This window comes from Lissotriton helveticus, chromosome 12, assembly GCF_964261635.1.
Source record: "Lissotriton helveticus chromosome 12, aLisHel1.1, whole genome shotgun sequence".
NCBI lineage: Eukaryota > Metazoa > Chordata > Amphibia > Caudata > Salamandridae > Lissotriton > Lissotriton helveticus.
In genome coordinates this window covers 777,465,733-777,484,675 of record NC_136073.1, presented here as the reverse complement: position 1 = coordinate 777,484,675, position 18,943 = coordinate 777,465,733, and the positions used below count along the sequence as shown (strand labels likewise).

The window sequence follows — 18,943 nt, the reverse complement described above, 5'->3', positions numbered from 1 at the left end:
AATTATCATGATATAAGGGGAGATTTTAGTTTATTATTCAATATGTCTCTTGTTTCTGAGAATGCAATGGCTGGCAGTGACTGGGTGAGACAAAGTCAAACAGACAGAGCCTCCTGGAGAGCAGTTTTAAGGCTTGAGTTAAGAATCCAAATTAATTTGATTAAGGAGTTTTTATAGTCTTGCTAGCGAGCACAGCTGTCACCAGACAATTATGTGAACATTGCTAGAAATTGCCTTCGGCTCTGCCCATAATTTGGGAGCCAGGAGTTCATGTTTTGATCCAGCAGAAGTCGCATGCGTCCACAAAAATAGTGCTTGCCATCCACGCAGATGTGATTATTTTGTTATTTATCCAGCTGCCTAAGCCAGAACTTACAGGGTTGCACACATGACATTGGATTGCTATTAAAGTGTCTTAGATAATTAGATCATTTGTGTGTTTTTTTGTTCTCTTGCAGTAGCAGAAATGAGGAGGGCAGTCATTAACCTCCATAGATTTTTAGGTCTAGCTTGACCGTGCAACTCTCATCTGCCCATTTGACCTAGACTCATATTATACGGTTCTTTGTTTCTACACAAATACATATCTATCCCTATGCTATTTACTTGTAATGCTTCACATTAGGTTAGTTGTTGGTTTGGGCTTGGTGATGACAGGTGTAGAGTGCAACTCTGCATAGCCTCCTATCCCTCCATCAGTAAAGGAGAACGGACTAGTCAGAATGAATTTTTTCTGAAAGAGTGATTTTTAGTTTTGGTGCTGTGTTTGCATCGAGCGGGTTCTATTTCCATTGTCCTTAGAATGCAAAGTTTGGGCCTTCACATTTAGGAGTCAGGATTGATTTTGTGGATCCCTGTGGGGTGCCTAGGATCACACCAAGCTGGGAAGCACTGACATCAACTTTTGCCGGCGTCAATCTCTATGCCCAACGAAATTCGGTGGCATCGAAATGGTGTATTTTATCTCTATGCTGGACGCCCTGAAACACGTTACTGCCCCGTAGAGTGTGGTCACAAAAATGTTTTATAAATTCAAGAACAGCCATAACCATGTGCACTAAGCATACAGATTTAAGCAATAAGATGCAGTGGGGAAAAGCTCTTTTACGCAGCCAACTCTGGCCTCAACATAGCGCTTTTTCTTATGGGAAGAAGAAGTAATAATAATAAAAATAGTACCTCAATCAAAGCGCGAGCATTAGAAGGACACTAAACAAGACGAGGACACTAATCAAGATAAATCAATCTGTGCTTGGTCCATGCGACGGAGAAGAAACATGAAGTGACACCTGGCCTGCCTTGTTCAATTAGGAGTCAGCAAAGGATATGTCACACTGAAGCTAACGAATGGTAAGCAATGCTCCGAGCCCTTTCAGTAAACAGTAGTGTCTCGCAAGCAAGACTCGATCCTAAAAATGAGGCAGTTTGCAAAAAGGACATCAGGGCATACATCTTACAGGCCATAGCACTAATTTCTGCCCCCTTTAAAGCACAGATCTTTCATTCTCAAAGTGTAAGCTGTCTCTCATGGGGTGCTTATACTGTGCCAGTGGTTACTGAAAGTAAAGGTTACATGGTAACCTTTTTAATGCTTAGCTACTACATGAATGACAAAGCATTAAGAAATATTCTTGCAATCTGTATGGATTTGAAGAATGCCTCTGTGCAATTCCTTTTTCACACATTGCAAGGAACCAGGGACCACAGTACTAACATAGTGAGCTGCAAAAATACTGTGATTTGTTTTTCGCCCTCACAAAGCTTGTTTCTATTTGCAGCAACGACTTTGTAAGGGTGAATATCCTTTTCTACTCTGGCCTCCCTGTCTGAGCCCCAGAAGGCTGCCACCATTAGCATAGCAGTTGGGAGTTATGTTGTGCCTAGTAACTACCTGCGGATATCGATGGACAGTTGAGCTGAGACCATCCATCCCCCCAAATAAAACCTATATCAATTATTTTGAATTGTTTATCCAGAAACATTTCCAACATATCTGTAACATTGTGTCTTGTAAATCTTCCAACGTACGACTAGTTTATCAGGTGAGTATAATTACATTTTTATCAAACTGTATAAAACACATGCAGTATCCTACAGTGAACAGACATATTGTTGAGGTGTGAATTCTGGTGTAGATTTTCTCTCCCACCTGCTTCCCCACCCCCATTTCTGTTATCATTTTTCACACATTCTGTCGTTCAGACGTCTGCGATGCTTATTACTATGGTCTTATAGCTTGCTGCCTAGGCCTATACTAGTTGTCAAAGGCCCTGAGCCGGAGTGCAGTTCGGTCCTATAATGAGGGTGAGCCAATACCAACAGGTATACCCTGAGGCAGAAGGGCTATAAGGCTATTAGAACATTCCACCCACTGATGGTACAATGTTTGAAATTAAAAAGGGAGAAAGTCAAAAACAAACATTAGAATGTTGGAGCTGAAGGCTTATACCAGCCATTATAGCCCAGAGTCACTCCACTGCCTTCAATGGAGATCTCAACATTCCAATGTTCTAATTTGAAGTAGAAGTCTGGATTGTGTTTGTGACCATATTGCTCCTTGCTTCACTTCAACATTGATCACCCAGGATATAAACCTTGAATATTGTAATTTCTTGCTCTCCTGGAGCCGAAGTCAATTTTATGCATTTGGGATGACTTTCTCTTGACCTTGTCATACAATTAACTTGTCCGCCTGCGCTCACATTATCTCAAACTGGGAAATGTATTTCCACGCACCAAAGGAGAAAGGTCAGGGTTCCTATAGGTTGGTGTAAAAGGTTCAAGTCGGAAAGTCAATTTGGGTTGTGTGCCTCCTAATTCCAAACTTCGCATAGTATTTCACTCTCGACCTAAGAATCTTGCAGCCTGCATTTCCCTTCTACACATTCCAACAGCTGTTTTCCGGCTGTTGTCTGATCCTTGGTACCCATGGTCTTTCCCCAACCTAATGAATTCATACAAACAACTTCAGGTGAGCATAATGGTAATATTTTGGATATTCTGGCACACATCATCCTTAGTGTTTCATATGAAATGATGCAGTAAAAAACACCGCTGGTAATGTGACCTATGCCAGATGCCCTTTGGAGGTATGATCAAAAGGGAGAAACTACCTTTTTGGCAAAAGACTTGTTTTACTTGGTAGGCACAGGTGACTTATTTTAACTCTGTGGAATGAGTCATCAGGATAAGAGTCCATAACAATGTCATTAAAAGCACAGAATACACAAAGAAAGCCCATTGTCAAATGAAAGGACATGTGTGTGTGTGTGTGTGTGTGTGTGTGTGTGTGTGTGTGTGTGTGTGTGTGTGTGTGTGTGTGTGTGTGTGTGTGTGTGTGTGTGTGTGTGTGTGTGTGTGTGTGTGTGTGTGTGTGTGTGTGTGTGTGTGTGTGTGTGAGAGAGATATTTATATATATATATATATATATATATATAAATATCTCTGCATACTCCGCCATCTAGTGTTCGGGTTGGATGTTCGCAACTTGTTTTTCTTCATGACGAGACCTGTTGTTGACTCCATCTTTTGTCCACCACCACACTGATTCCATCTTACATTGCTTTTCTCCCAGCGGGTGAGTAGCGTAAGTGGAGCGCAGTGTCAAAGAGACAGTGTGGTGTGCATAGTAAAGAGAGTTATATGACTTGGAAAATATCTGTAATTATTGCTTGCTTTTGGGTAGGAAAGGGGTGTGTGAATCTACAGTATGACATGGCAAGTAACATTTTCAGTTTGTAGCATGTCTTGCTGTATATACACATGCTCTGTATAGAATACAGAGCAGTCCCTCACCAAATAAGTGACTAGCGAGCAGGTGATACAGATGTTTGAAAATGTGTACTTAAGGTCGCTTGGTCAACTAAAGTCTCTTGAATTGCAGGAACATCAACTCAATAATGCTTGATGAAGTATAGAGCTTTGACCAAGTAGCAGCCTTGCAGTTATCCAATAAAGGGATGTTACACAAAAAAGGTCATGTATCCTTTTGCATGTAGAGTGGGCTTTAGGTGGCATGGGAAGGGTGCAAATAGCCCTAGCATAGCAAATTTGGTGGCACTTAACTATCCACATGGCAATGGCAACTTTAGAGATGGCACAAGTGGTTTGGCGAAGGGTACAAAAAAAGCTCAGTAGGCTTTCTAAAGGCTTAGTTCTATCATGGTAGTAAATAAGTATTCTCCTGATATCCAAAGTGTTAAGGGGCCTTTCTGCTAGAGCCTCTGGTTGTAACATAACATGTATTTGTAAAGATATGTTTACTTTGAAGGATATCTTGGCACTGAATAACAGATGTTTATTGTTACCCAACTCAGTGGTACTCATTTTATCGACCCCAGGAGGATGAAAGGCTAAGTAGACCCGCCGAGATTTGAACCTATGACCAAGAGGTTGGCCACAGGCCCCTACAGTGAATGCATTAGTTCACTAAGCCACTAGATCAGCTCCTGAGAGTAAGACCGGCAGACAGCTCAATGGTCTGCTTCATGAGGAAATGAGAAACAGCTTTGGGCAGGAATTTGGGGTTGGTGTGACAAATTACCTATCTTTGTGAACCTGAGTAAATGGATCTTAGGCTACAAAAACTTGAATCTTCCAAATGCATCCGAGGGAGGTGATTGCAATTAAGAAAGCCAACTTCCAAAACAAGAACTGAAGTTGACATGGTTCTAGGGGTTCCAAGAGAGGACCTTTGAGTTGTGTAGGAAGCAATTTGAGGTTCCTATGGGGTGCTGTAGGTGTCTTTGCATATGGCTGGGTTCAACTGGAAAGGCATGGTGAGCAAAAAAACGATGGATTTAGGCCCAGATCTCTGTACTGGGTGAATGTATGACATTGTTCTGCATTCTGTCCATCACCTGTTGTTTTTGCTTTTGTAGGTGTCTTTGTAGGCATCACCATCTTTAGATCGCCCATGAAGGGCTTAATGTCTGTTATTCTAAACAGGGAAGAGTGTTGTATATTTTGAAGGTACGCTGCAACTGCAGTTCAGTGTAAGGATATAGAAGTGTAAGCAAGGCCTCTCTTGTTTAAGTGTATGAGGTAAGAAACAATCTACTGCACAGAAGCTTGAAAGGAATGTAACTGTTTTAAGATGCAGTAATGCATGAATATTTTCCACTTTGCAGCATAAAACAAGCTCGAGTAACAGGCTTTCACGCTTCCCACAGGATAACCATGCATTCCTCTAGGAGATGAAGATTACCAAACTCTAGGAACTCAGGAGTCAAATTGCAAGGTTCATCTGTGTGGGCTCTGGGTACCAGAGCTGACCCTGATGCTGATTGAAATGGTCAGGTGTATAAAGGAGCTTCTCATGAAGATTGAGTGACACCTCCAGGTGCATCGAATACCAAAGTTGTCTCACCTTTGGATGCGTGTCATGGATACCTGCCTCATATTCCTCACCATTTACAGGATAAGAGGGAGAGGCCGAAAAGCATAGGCAAATATCCATGACCATTTCATCATTAGTTCATTGCCCAATGATGACAGGTAGCTGGAGGCAAAAGTTTGTCAACTTTCATTTCCGGCAGCAGCAAACTGGTCTATTGTTGGAGTTCTCCACTGTTGGAAGTACTTGTGAAGGACTTGTGGGTGGAATTCCCACTTGATTACTTGCTGATGCATCCTGCTAAGAAGACCCCGCAAAAGACATTCTCCTCTTCAGACAGATGTTCCACCAACAGGTGAACGTTGTAGCAAATTGCCCTGTGCCGAATCTGTTGGGCATGCGCAGAAAGCTGGGAAGATTGGGTGCCACTCTGATTCTGGATGTAGAACCTGGCTTTCAAGTTGTCTGTCTTTAATAGTACTTTCCTCCAGAAAGTGAAGGTGATCTGAACAGAGTGGTAGGCTGAGGTGTTGGGAGAGTTGGTCTGAAATTTGAGGTAGTAACCTTCCCATACAGTGGAAAGTACCCATGATCTGAGGTGATCCTCAAAGTGGCATGCTGTTGGGAGGGAAGCAATGGGACTCACTGCTTTGTAGCAGAGGACCTCTTTGTGGCACAACCTCAGCATTTTCCATGCCCATTGCATAAATAGATCCCTCTGTGGAATAATTTGGGCTGTTTGGTGGTCCTGAAACGGCTGCTGGTATTGTTGATAAGAGGGTCTCTCATTTGAACATCCAGGTTTGTGACCACCTTCAGTTTGTTGCTTGCAAAAAGCAGAGTTGAGACTGGGGGATTTCAGGGCACCCCTAGACTTAGCTATGTTCATATCTTTTTTTTTTTTTTAAAGCTTCTGGTCAGCCTGAGACCTGAAAAGATGGTCACCATAACAAAGGTACTTTTAAGAGGTGCTATTACACCTCGGACTTGAACTCTGGCAACTTAAGCCAAGTGTGCCTGTGTATGAGGATGCTAGTGTTGATTTCCCTAGCCTCTGTGCCTGTGGTATTATGGGCACACCTAATATTGAAGCTGCTAACACTTTTTCCCTCTGTGACCAGCTTCTGTCCTCGTTTTCAGTGATCCTTTGGTAGGTGCTTCACTAGCCACTCCATCTGCTCCCAGTGATAGCAATCGTACCTGGAGAGGAGGTCACATAAGTTGGCACTGTACCAATGTCAGTGGTTACCTCAAGCGCTACCTGTTTACAGGCAGCGTCGATTCTTCTTTTACTTCTTGTCAGGCGGAGGAGTCTCTCCTGTGACCTGTGCAGAGAACTTTTTACAGGCAGAATGCACTAACAAGATAAATGGAACTACTTGACCCTCAGTTGAAGCCAGACCATCTGGGACAGGCATATTTTTGTTTTCAACTTGTGGGGTGGCCAACCTGGCTTTTACTGGCTCTTTGAAGTTGTCACAGGCTGAGGTTCGCATCCCCTTAAGCACTGATAAAAAATGATTCCTTGCATTCGGTTTGGCAAGTTTTTGACCAGAAAGTCATCCACTGTGTTAAGCTTTATGTGGTGGTGCTGCATGACCTTCTGAATTACTGCATGGTAAGCAGAATTGTCATCCTGTGGGGATAGCTTGTCAGGGTATGACTCTTGGTTTGGGTAATCCTGTGGGTCTGCTGCATAATCCTTCCATGGGTTACCACCTCCTGTGGCCTAAAGGGTTCATCTTAGGGGTGCTGAAGTCAATGGACGACCTACCTTTCAGCCAGTACTATATGACTAAGGTGAGTAGAGTGTGGTGGAGTAGGGGTGGTGGAGGAGGAAGTGTGGATGGTAGTGGAGGGAATGGCATAGGAGTGGTCGCTGAGTCTCAGACCCTTTTGGGGCTTAAGGGCGTAGACTGCAGAAGCTCCATTTCCTCCACGAATGAGAAGTTGCTTATTTGGTATAAGGATAAGTCCATGAGCCTGTGGTTTGGGAAGAATCCTGCCTGTATCCGGGTATATGAAGATCTTTTTTTCTATTTTGTCCATGGCATCTGCCAGGATTTCGTAGACTGACCCCTCCGATATCATGGTGTTGAGGTATCTTCGGCACCAAGTTTGTTGCCAGTTGTGGGGAGGTCTTAGACATCTGCTTCGGCTTTACGTTTTGTTTATGGTTTCTTACCTCCATGGAGGTGATTTTGATACCGAGTGCGGCTGTCTGGAGCCAAATGGTGAACTTTGGCGCTCTTGGGTGGAGCCTTCAAGAGTGCCAACACAACATCTTACGTTTGAGGCATATCAACTGGAGGTGCTGAATGTTTAGACTGTTTCTGGCTCTGTTCTGGCTCGATTCCCACAGGAGGGCTAGTCTGACTAGTTGCTGGGAGTTTAGGAATTTATAGCTCCTTACCCTAAAACTCAAAGCTCAGTGGGACGTGAACTTTGTCTTCAGCCATGAGGCGGGCATGTGCTGCACTGCTGGCTTGCATAAACGTGTGACCCTAGCGAGACAGAGTACTATTTCCGGCACTGGCACCTTTTGGGCCATGAGAAGTCTACGAAAGAGACTCCATTTGAATTAGGTGAATTGAGGTGAAACTGTTGAGTTCCCCCATTGAATTACAAGAAAAATCAGTTACATGTTTAAAGTGGGAGACATTGAATACTTTCCTGAAGAAGATGGTTTGGATTTACAAAAACCCACCGAAACGCTAATCACACTAAATCGACTTTAACATTGATGGAAATAAGAAAATCTAATATGCTATAGTGCATCTTGATCAATGATTTGGTTTCTGATTTGTGTATCTCTAATGACAAGTATGAATGTCTAATGTATAGTCCCTTCTAGCAACATTTTTTTTATCTTGTTGTGATTAGGTCATTGATAAGTGTAGTAAATGTTTTTGTTTTAAAATATTGTATTACATTTACCTTGATGAATTGTATACAGGAAGGAAATTGTTTTGTGGACAAGCAATGTTTTATAGAAGTATTTATGATTTGAACTATATAACTTTGTTCACATTTTTATTTTGCACATATTTATTACGACATTGACTGGTTTTAAAAGAAATCTTAAGTATCATAATAAAAATACTTCATTTGCATACCACTTAGTAATATCCTGGTGATTTTGGTGAAATTGGTCCTAGTGTATGTTTGGTAGGAATATTTGTGTTTAGTGAAACAAATTGAGTGTCAGGTTTGACTTGCACCCAAAGGGAAATCCCTTATTTGACTAATTTTCATCCCGGTGCCTGTCCCTTTGGGGTGAGGGCGGTCCCTCTCTTACTCTTTTAACTTCTTTTGCGTTTGACCTACCACAATACCAGAAGGGCCATCCTCTTTCTCCTGAGTGCCCAGCATATCTTCAGCTCTGAACAGGTCAGGCATCTCTCACAACATTTGCTGCTGCATCTTATGGTATTCCACCTTGCCTCCCTCCAACACCTGAGATTCTCTTTACAACGGAAAGAGAGACAAACTGCACAGGTTGTCTCTGTGCTCTGAGGAGAGACAGAAATTGCAAAACTCGTGGTGGTTGGTCCAAGGGTATGTCATGATAAACCTAGTACTGGCATAGAATGGAGTGGTTCAATAACGGTGTCCTAAGTGCATTCACAAGTGTATCTCACTAGAAGATGGAAGATCAAAACCTCGATGTTTCGAGGAGTCCTTGGCATTGATTCTTGGTTCTGAGGTCCCATTAGTGCGAACGGAAGCTTTCCTCAATGCAGAAGCTGATATCGACGAAAGGTGGAAGAGGCAGCTACTGGTCCTGAGAAAATAAAAAAAACAGTGCATATATTTGTTTTGACTCCAGAGCCGCATTGCGGAAGTCTGTGACTGATGTCTGGCGTAAACAATCTAACGTGGAGCCAGTGAGCTTCTGCATTGTGGTCAAACGTTGTAGTCATGACAGATGTGACTTGGAAGAAAAACTGGTTGCAAATATCTGGGCCCAACACTAGATGGCAGAAGTATGCAGAGCTTGTAGATTTACAGATCTATATCCTCGCTCCAAGTACCCCCACTTGGTGCACTTATAGACGGGTGCTATTAAAATGTGGAGGTGCATCCGCATATCAATCAAAGCTCCAACTCTCCTCCCGGTCCAGGGTAATCCCCAAGGAAGACCGCACTCACGGGGGCCGGTTCCGTTATTTTGTTTTTTACCGACCACAGGCACTCAAACAGACGCGTTTCGGCAACGGCCTTCTTCTATGTTTACCGAAAACGTCGGATTTCCCAGTGTTTAAATATAATTTCTAACGCAGTTCCATTATCAACATCAACAACAAACAACATGTGCAATCACAAGTAATGTCGGAAAGCTGCTTAAATGGGCAGCGCCTTCTTGGAGTGTCATTCTATGAGCGTGACTCGCAATGGCAACATAACTTCCTAATACGTCTAATATCGTACCAGAAATGCAGCACATGCTCCTTCGCTAATGTTATAATGTGCTTGTGGTAACATTGCTCAGCCCAATGCTCAATAACAGGTAGCAAAAATGAATTAAATCAGACTCCGATAACGCCCTGAATGGGCATAATTAATGCTAGCCTCCCACAACACAATTCCACCCTATATGGGCCTCCATTAAGAGACACTCTCCTTCATTAGATTAGTTCCGTTGATAATCTTGGAAAACATATTGCCCAGCAGGGATAATAAATAGGGACAGCAATATATACAATATTTACAATATTCACAAAGGAGGATTCATATAACATGAGCATACAAGCATAACTAATCATCTGTGAGGTTGATCGCCCTCTAATCTACCCCATCTCCAGTTAAAAAAGAGAGATCAACAAACTGCGTATTCACAGTGTATATACACTATTCGTCTAACATTCGCTCTCTAATAATCATGAAACCGAGCTATTCAGAAAACAAAATGAAAATCACAACAAAAATCAAGTAAAAAATCAGAATCAATTATAAATATATATATATATATATATATATATATATATATATATATATATATATATATATATATATATATATATATATATATATATATATATATATATACATACATACACATACATACAGACACACACATTGACAATGAAGACAGTACCACCAGTCACCCAAATGTACCGCCAGTTCCTCACTACTATTGAGGCCCTGGGGTGATTTTGTCTGAAGGTCACTTATGAAGCGGGATTCCAACCGCCGTAACCTAATGATTCTATCCCCACCCTGTGGGTTGATTGGCACATGATCTAGGCAGAAATAGCTTAGCAAATCCCTGTTGCGCTGATGTTTTTTATGAAAATGCAGCGCTACTTGGTAGGCTTCATCTCCATTGGCTATTGCCCTTGTGTTCCAAAATCCTGACTTTTGTCGGATGAATCGTGCTGCGTACATAACTCAGGCCGCACGGGCAGGTCAGGCAGTACACAGTATAGGGAGTAGAACAAGTCAGGAGTTTTCTGATACTTCTACGAGTTCCTATGGATGGAATATCATATGTAAGGACCCTCTTGCTATCCTTGCAGGCCTTACATTTTCCACATGGGAAAAACCCATTTAATGAGCCAAAGGCAGATCTGGGGGTATCAGTAATAAGATGGCTATGGACAATGTTATTTTTCAATGATCTCGCCTTCCTGAAAGTAACAAGGGGGTTCGATGGCAAATCCCTCCCTATTATGCTGTCTGTAAAATGTGCCAGTTCTTCCTCAGAATCCTCTTAAGATCACTCGCATTCTCTGAGTATGTTAGAAGGTGGAATTTATCTTCCCTTACCCTGAGGTTTACTCGCTTCCTCATCTCTACTCAATAATAGCTCCTCTCTAGCCAGAGAGTTAGCTTTCTTGAATGCTTTGTCCAGGACTGACTGACTATACCCTTGTACCTTAAAGCATCTCATGCTGTCTTTGGCAGCTGCCTGAAATTCAGTGACATTTGAGCTATTCCTCTTTATTCTCAACAGTTCCCCGTAGGGGAAACTGTTGATAAGATTAACAGGATGGCTACTTGAGGCATGGAGGGTGGAATTAACCGTGGTAGTCTTGTGGTTAAGTCTCCCCTCTTCCACATAGATATTCAGATCAAGATAGTTGACAGATTCAGAGCTAATTTCACCTGTAAACTCTAAATTGACCTCATTCCTGTTCAATACCTTAATGAAATCTTATGCTGTATCTAGCGACCCATTCCAAATGATGAACCGGGCATCAATATAGCGGTACCACGTGACCACTCGATCTGTCCATTCCTTATTGTCTTCGTAAAGGCCACCTGCTCCTCCCACCAGCCCACGAAAAGATTTGCGTAGCTGGAGGCGAAGCAGGTGCCCATGGCCGTTCCCGAGACCTGTCTAAACATTTGAGTCTGAAAGAGAAAAATATTATTATGGAGACAAAACCTGACAAAGTCCAACACCAGTGTACTATGTTCCATGAACTTCAAGGGACGCATATACAGGAAATTTTTTATGGCCATAAGGCCGTCATCAAAAAAAAAAATCAAAAAAAAATTCAATGCATACGCTCCCTCCCGATCTCTTAGATCGGGAGATCAAGAACTCCTATGTGTTCCTAGGATTAAGAAGGCCAGGCAAGGGGGTAGGGCCCTGTCTGTGGCTGGCCCAAAGCTGTGGAACAATCTCCCCAGAGAGATCAGACAGTGTAGGGAACATCTTCCTTTTAGGAAGAAACTAAAAACTTTCCTTTTTCCAATACTAGTTTATCCGACAAAGGGAAATAATGCTACACTGTAGGACCTGCTCTGTTCAAAGATGACGCCAGGGGCGCGGAGATACTCCTTCGGGAGTCGATTCCCAGCGTGGTACAAGTTTGTAATAAATAAATAAATAAAAATCATGAGCAATTGATGTATACAAGCTCGTAATATCAAGCACTATCAGTTTAAAACCTTCTTCTCACTGCACAGATGCAACATGGCCCAAGAATTAATTTTTGCTACCTGTTATTGAGTGTTGGGCTGAGCAATGTTACCACAAACACATTATAACATTAGCGAAGGAGCATGTGCTGCATTTCTGGTACGATAATATACGTATTAGGAAGTTATGTTGCCATTGTGAGTCACGCTCATAGAATGACACTCCAAGATGGCGCTGCCCATTTAAGCGGCTTTCTGTCATTACTTGTGATAGCACATGTTGTCCGTTGGTGATAATGGAACTGCGTTAGAAAAGATGTTTAAAAACAAGGAAATCTGGCGTTTTCGGTAAACATAGAAGAAGGCCGTTGCCAAAACTGTTTGAGTGCCTGTGGTCCGTTAAAATAACGGAACCTGCCCCCATGAGTGCTGTCTTCCTTGGGGATTACTCTGGACCGGGAGGAGAGTTGGTATATATATATATATATCAGGTTCACATGGGAGACAGCACTCCGTAGAGACGAAATCAGATTTATTTACACAAAGCAAAAGGCAGACAACTTCTACACGTTTAGGCTTGAAAGCCGTGTTCACAATGCTGCTTTGATCACAAAGTAACTGTTAATTAAAGTTTCAAACAGACATGGTCATAGAAAGAGGCATACAATATACTGTCTCTCTTAGAGTAAACCGTCGGCCATTTTGGAACATGTTAATGCATGCATGTGGACAGAAATAAACAATAAAATACCATTGGGGCGTGGCTAACAGCATGGCCGAGTAAGTCGCACGCAAGCGAAGCTCCGGCGAGCCCAAATGATCCGACGTAAATACAAACATCCAGAGATCCCCTAACTACTGCCACGGGTGACCGGAAGGTCCTGTGGTGCCGTGGGCAAAGGTGACGCTGCCGCGGAGGGTCTACGGACCCCCGAGATCCGACGGAGAAGTGTGGCCTCATGAAGACGAGCGGAGGCGGCCTCAAGATGGCGGCGCCCTGAAGGTTCATAGTGGATTCGCGAGGAGCGCGCCCTGAGGCCGCAGGGGACAGCAGTAGGCCTGAGATGTCCCTGAGGCCCACCGGGGTGGCGGAGTGTCGCTGGGACCCGGGAGACAGACTGCCGTGTAGCTGAGGAGATAGGCGGGATCCGCTACAGGGGCCTGGTCCGGTGAAGGCAGGCCCGACAGACTGGAGGTGTTGGCCGCAGAAACGGCGGAGCGGCCGAAGCACCAACAGAACGGGCGCGTGGACGGAGCGGGTCGCAGGGCGCCTGGGACATCTGGCGGCGCTCCGAGGAGGAGGAGACGTACCGCGCAGGTCGTGGGCTGTGGGGCCAGACGCTCCCCGGGGCGAAGGGGCGGCCCGGTACACGCATTGGAGAAGGCCGCCCGCAGAAGCACCAGATTGGGGCCCCACCAAGGCGCGGACTGACGGGGGCGAGTTACTGGGGAAAGAGGCTGAAGAAGAGCGCCAGTAAGTGGGGCCCGACCTGAGAATACTGTGTGGGGAGCGTTTGGGACAGGGGCCCGGGCAGTCCTGCCATCGACGTGCCTCCTCTTGCCCCCCACCCTTCTCTGGCTTGGACACAGGACTGGCTGGGACATCTGACAATCGTCAGCACGGACCCTGAGAGAAGGGGCGCCTGCAACCCGGCGGCGCCTGAGGCCGCGCGTCCGTGGCAGAGTGGGACCAGCTGGGCCTCCTGGGGCTGAGGGGCGCGGGAGAACGGGCCTCTGGACCAAGAAGTAAGGAGGCGGAGGGTACCCGGTGCCACCAGCGCCGACCAGGTAGACACCGTGAGTGGCCGTGATGGGCAAGAAAGAAGCGGCCCCCAAGGCCCAACGCCAGGGCACACTGGATCGCTATGCGTAGGTGCCCGCTACAGTGGAGACGGGCGCAGAGGATGTGAGTCCATGATCGGATACGGCTCTTCTGATGGGAGCCATCCAGGCATCTAGAGAGGACATACAGGCGTCCCGCGCGGCTCTGGAGGTCAAGATTGGGGAAGTAGGCTCTGAAGTCACGTTATTGCGACAGGACTTTCGCAATCTCACGGAGAGGGTGACCACGGCCGAAACTAGACTGGGTGAGGCAGAGGACATTCTCATCCAGGGGATACTCATCAATAGTCATAATCTATGAATAATCCCCGCCCATGTGCGGGATCCCGAAGCATATAGAAAATACATATAAATATATATGTATATATATATGTGAAAACATATATTTGCAGCCTAAAACATTTCCCAACTGGCAAAATTGCCGCAAAATTACATAAATTAGCATACATACAGCAGTACTCTTCCACAACCCTAAGGAAGAAAGAGAGCAGAAAACATTTGTATACAACAATGCTTTATTGCCATAGGAAAAACCTGTAATTGCAGGCATTTGCCAGTAGGCTGCAGTAGAGTATAAAGCAAACAAAGAAAACTGACACCTTGCCTTTAAGGCATTAGAGTAGGGGTACCGTGCCTTTAAGACCTGAAGGCAACCCCCTGCTCCCATGGTGCACCACATGTGACAGTTGGGTCAGTTCTTTTTTCCGGCTCCTTCTGTGAGGATCCTGGAGTTTGAGCTCTTCAGTTTTCAACTGAAATTGTGTTTTTGAGAGAATTTTCTCTTATTATTCGACATTTTTTGGATAAATAAGGCTTCTGATTTATTTTTCTGTGGTAACCCACAAGAATTTCCTGTCAGAATGCCTGCTCTGTTCCGGAAATGTCCTTCTTGTGACAAAAAGATGGCTCTGACTGACCCACATTCTGTGTGTATTGTGTGCCTTCCATCTACACACAATCCTGATCAGTGCCATCACTGTCAAAAGTTTAAAGACGAACTCTTCGCGACTGGGAGAAGATTCGACTTCATGCCATGCAGGAGATGGACAAAAGTCACCAGGTGGGTGCTTCTACAGCCCCCAGATCTTCTCCTAGAAGCAAGCACGGCCAAAAACGGCGTCATTCCGCTTCTCCTGTCCCCAGGAAGAGGAAGGAAGGTCGAAGAAGTCCGTCGACGTCGAGGTCGCTGTCGAAGAGGCCCAGATCATCTTCACGACGTCGAAGATCTCCGCCGCAGTCAAGAAAGTCGGCGTCGAGGCACCATACTTCGGGCTCGAAGTCCATGGCTGCTACCACATCTAAGTCTCTGTCGACGTCGAGGCTTCCGTCGACGTCAAGACACTCTCCGCCGCCCCGGAGGGGATCGGCGTCGAGAGCTAGGACGGCATCCAGGTCGCCGCCGGCTGGCGGGCCGCCGTCGAGAGGGACTGTCAGATCCCATCCTTCGACGTCAAGGAGGTCGACGCCGAGGCGACGCCAGGAAAGGTCGCCGTCGAAGGTCATCGTCAACACGACGTCGAGAGTCGTCGTCAATACGACGTCATGGAGCATCTCCATCTGGTCGACGTCGTGGGAGATTGACGTCGAAGTCTCCGGATCGACGTCGAGGTTCTCAGTCGAGCCCTTCTTGACGTGATCGATCACCGTCTAGAGCATACTGCTCGACGCCACTTGTCACCCAGACATCTTCGACGTCAAGGCTTTCACCGTCGAGGGATCAAGTGACGGCAGTGGTGGAATCCCCTGGTTCCGGATCTTCAGGAGGCAAGTCATCATCTCCTCGTTTCAATATCGTGGAAATCTCCCCGGAACCTTCGCCCAGATCTGCGGACAGGTCACGCAGCTTGGTGTCTCAGCATCCTCAAGGGGCTGTATCTGGAGGTCAGAGTAGCCCGGGCTCGGGTTACTCCCGTACATATTCTCCGTCTACGGCAAGAACGCCGGTCAGACCGTCTAGATCTCCTCGGAGTCCCAGGATTTCACCCAGGCCAAGATCTCGGATCAGATCACGTTCTCCAGTACGGCCAAGAACACCTGTCAGACCAAGTTCACCAATCCGGCCAAGACCGAGGTCTCCATCAAGACATCGCTCTAGGTCCAGGGACCGTCACAGCAGGAATCGTGACAGGTCCCATAACAGGCGGCATACAAGATCTTCCACAAGGTCGTCCTCATCTAGGTTGTCTTACCGAGATTACTCTCCGACCTTCTCATCTACGCCTCCTTCCCGAGTCTCTCCAATTGATGACCTCGCGACTTTCTCCGATTTTCTGGGCAGGGGAGCAAAAAAGCTGAACATTACGCTGCATACTCCAGTGGTTCCCACTTCTGTGATTTTTGATACCCTTCATCATCGCACAGCGCCCAGGCCTCTACTGCCCCTGGTCCCCGGCCTCCTAGAACCGGCTATGGCTACTTTCCTCACACCAGCAGTGGTGGGATCTGTTCCATCTCGGATAGCCAAAAAGTACAAGGCCCCTGAAGAGGATCCCTTGTTCCTCAGATCTGATCCTCCTGCGGACTCCATTTTTGTGGCGGCTGCCATGAAGTCCCATGCAGGCTCTACTTCTTCCTCAGTACCACCTGAAAAAGATAGTAAACTTATGATCTCGTTTGGTAGGAAGGTATGCAACACCTCCTCATCATTTATGAAGGTGGCTAGCGCCTCTGCCTTGCTTGGAAGGTACGACAGGTCCCTTTGGGACTCCCTGACTCGCTTTACAGACAAGCTCCCCAAGGAAGATCGCCAAGACTTTCTGGAGATTATACCGGAGGGAGGCCTGGTAGCCAATCAAGTTATTAGCGCCGCAGTGGATGCCTCTGACCTTGCGGCCCATGGCTATTCAAATGGTATTTGTTCCCGTCGTTCGGCCTGGCTCCGCCTGACCGGGCTCAAGCCAGACGCCCAGAAGAAGATTTTGAATTTGCCATTCAATGGGAAATCTCTGTTTGGTCCACACACGGACGACGAAATGTCCAAAATGAAAGCGGAAATGGACACCGTCAAAGCTGTGGGATTAGAAAAGCGCAAGGAATTCAAGAAACGCTTTCACCAGGGAGACAGGAGGTCTTTCCAGCAGAGGGTTCAAACCCCTCAGAGGCAATCCCAGTCTCGGCAGAAGACGCAGTTCCAGCAGCGTCGTCCTGGCAGAGGAAGAGGTGGCAATAACAAGCAGCCGTCTTCCTCCAAGCAACCTCCTAAGTCCTGAGCCATTGCTTCCTCCACGTCTGTTCGCCACTCCGGTGGGAGGGAGTGTTTCTCATCATCTGAAAGAGTGGGAATCCATTACAAAAGACAGATGGGTGCTGAATATTGTGCAGCATGGTTACTTGCTGAGGTTCAAATCTCCTCCTCCGCAAGTCCTCCTTCAGGCACGACACCTTCCACGTTTCCAGAGTCAATTGCTACAAGACGAAGTCTCCGTCCTCCTGAAGAAGATGGCCATAGAGGAGGTTCCCTCCATTCACAGAAATCAAGGAGTGTACTCCCGGTATTTCTTGGTTCAAAAACGAGGAACTGTCAAGGAATACAGGCCCATTCTAGATCTTCGAATGCTAAACAAATTCATACGAAAAGAAAAGTTCCGCATGCTCGCCCTGCACCAGATCTTCCCGCATCTTCATCAGGGAGACTGGATGTGTGCCATCGACTTGCAGGACGCCTACTTCCACATACCAGTGTCAGTCAAGCATCGGAAGTTCCTAAGGTTTCAGATCGGACGCCGTCACTATCAGTATCGAGTGCTGCCGTTTGGCCTGAAATCTGCACCTCGGACATTCCAAGTGCATGGCGGTGGTGGCTGCTTTTCTTCGCAAAAGAAAGATCTTCGTCTATCCATATCTAGACGATTGGCTGTTGAAAAGCTCCACTCCGTCGCTGCTTCAAAACCATCTGTCATTCTGCCTCAAACTGATGGACTCGTTGGGTCTTCAAGTCAATCTGAAAAAGTCAGTTCTCATCCCTTCCCAGCGGATCCACTACCTGGGTGCTTCTCTGGACTCACTACAGGCAAGCGTGTGTCCTTTGGAGGAGAGGTTGTTATCTATGCTCCTGAAGGGTCGCCTTCTTCTGGATAATCAGGCCCCCACAGCCAGACAAGTGTCCTCTCTTCTGGGATCGATGGCCTCGTGCATTTACATCGTGCCCAATGCTCGCCTTCACATGAGGCCTCTGCAACAAGCCCTCGAAGATCAGTGGTCTCAGAGATCGGATCAGTGGGAAGACCCGGTCTTGCTTCCTCAAGAAGCCAGGGACTCGATCAGATGGTGGTTAAAACGATCCAATCTCCTCCGGGGAGTGCCATTCCATCGTCCTCCTCCGTCCCAGTCAATTGTCACGGATGCCTCCCTTCAAGGCTGGGGCGCTCACATGGACCGACTCCAAGTTCAAGGCCTCTCGTCCGAGGTAGAGCAAGGCTACCATATCAACTTCCTGGAGCTTCGAGCAGTTCATCTGGCTCTCAAGTCTCTTTATTCTTCTCTGCGCACCAACTACCTCCAGGTTCAGACGGACAACACAACAACTATGTTCTATTTGAACAAACAGGGAGGCACGAGGTCAAGAGTCTTGTCTCTGGAAGCACAAGCCATCTGGCACTGGCTCCTAGCAAGAGGCCTGTCCATAGTGGCAGTTCATCTACCAGGAATTCAAAACGTCCAAGCAGACTGCCTAAGCAGAGTCTTCGTAGAAGCGCACGATTGGGTGCTCAACGAGGAAGTGGCGCAAGAGGTTTTTCGGTGCTGGGGCGTACCGGACGTAGACCTGTTCGCAGACGCGGCCAATGCAAAATGCCCCGTCTTCGCGTCCAGGTTTCCCCAACAGGGATCACTGGGGAACGGTCTTTTGATCAGCTGGTCGCAGACATTACTCTACGCCTTTCCTCCCCTGCCTCTGAT

The 18,943-nt window shown here is 46.2% G+C and overlaps 1 protein-coding gene across 2 annotated transcripts in view; it reads left to right on the top strand.

Annotated features, from left to right (window-relative positions):
* LOC144799028 (cytochrome P450 2J2-like) overlaps positions 1-18,943 on the top strand; it is a 227,342-nt gene that overhangs the window by 138,017 nt on the left and 70,382 nt on the right. The gene's annotated exons all lie outside the window — the stretch shown is intronic.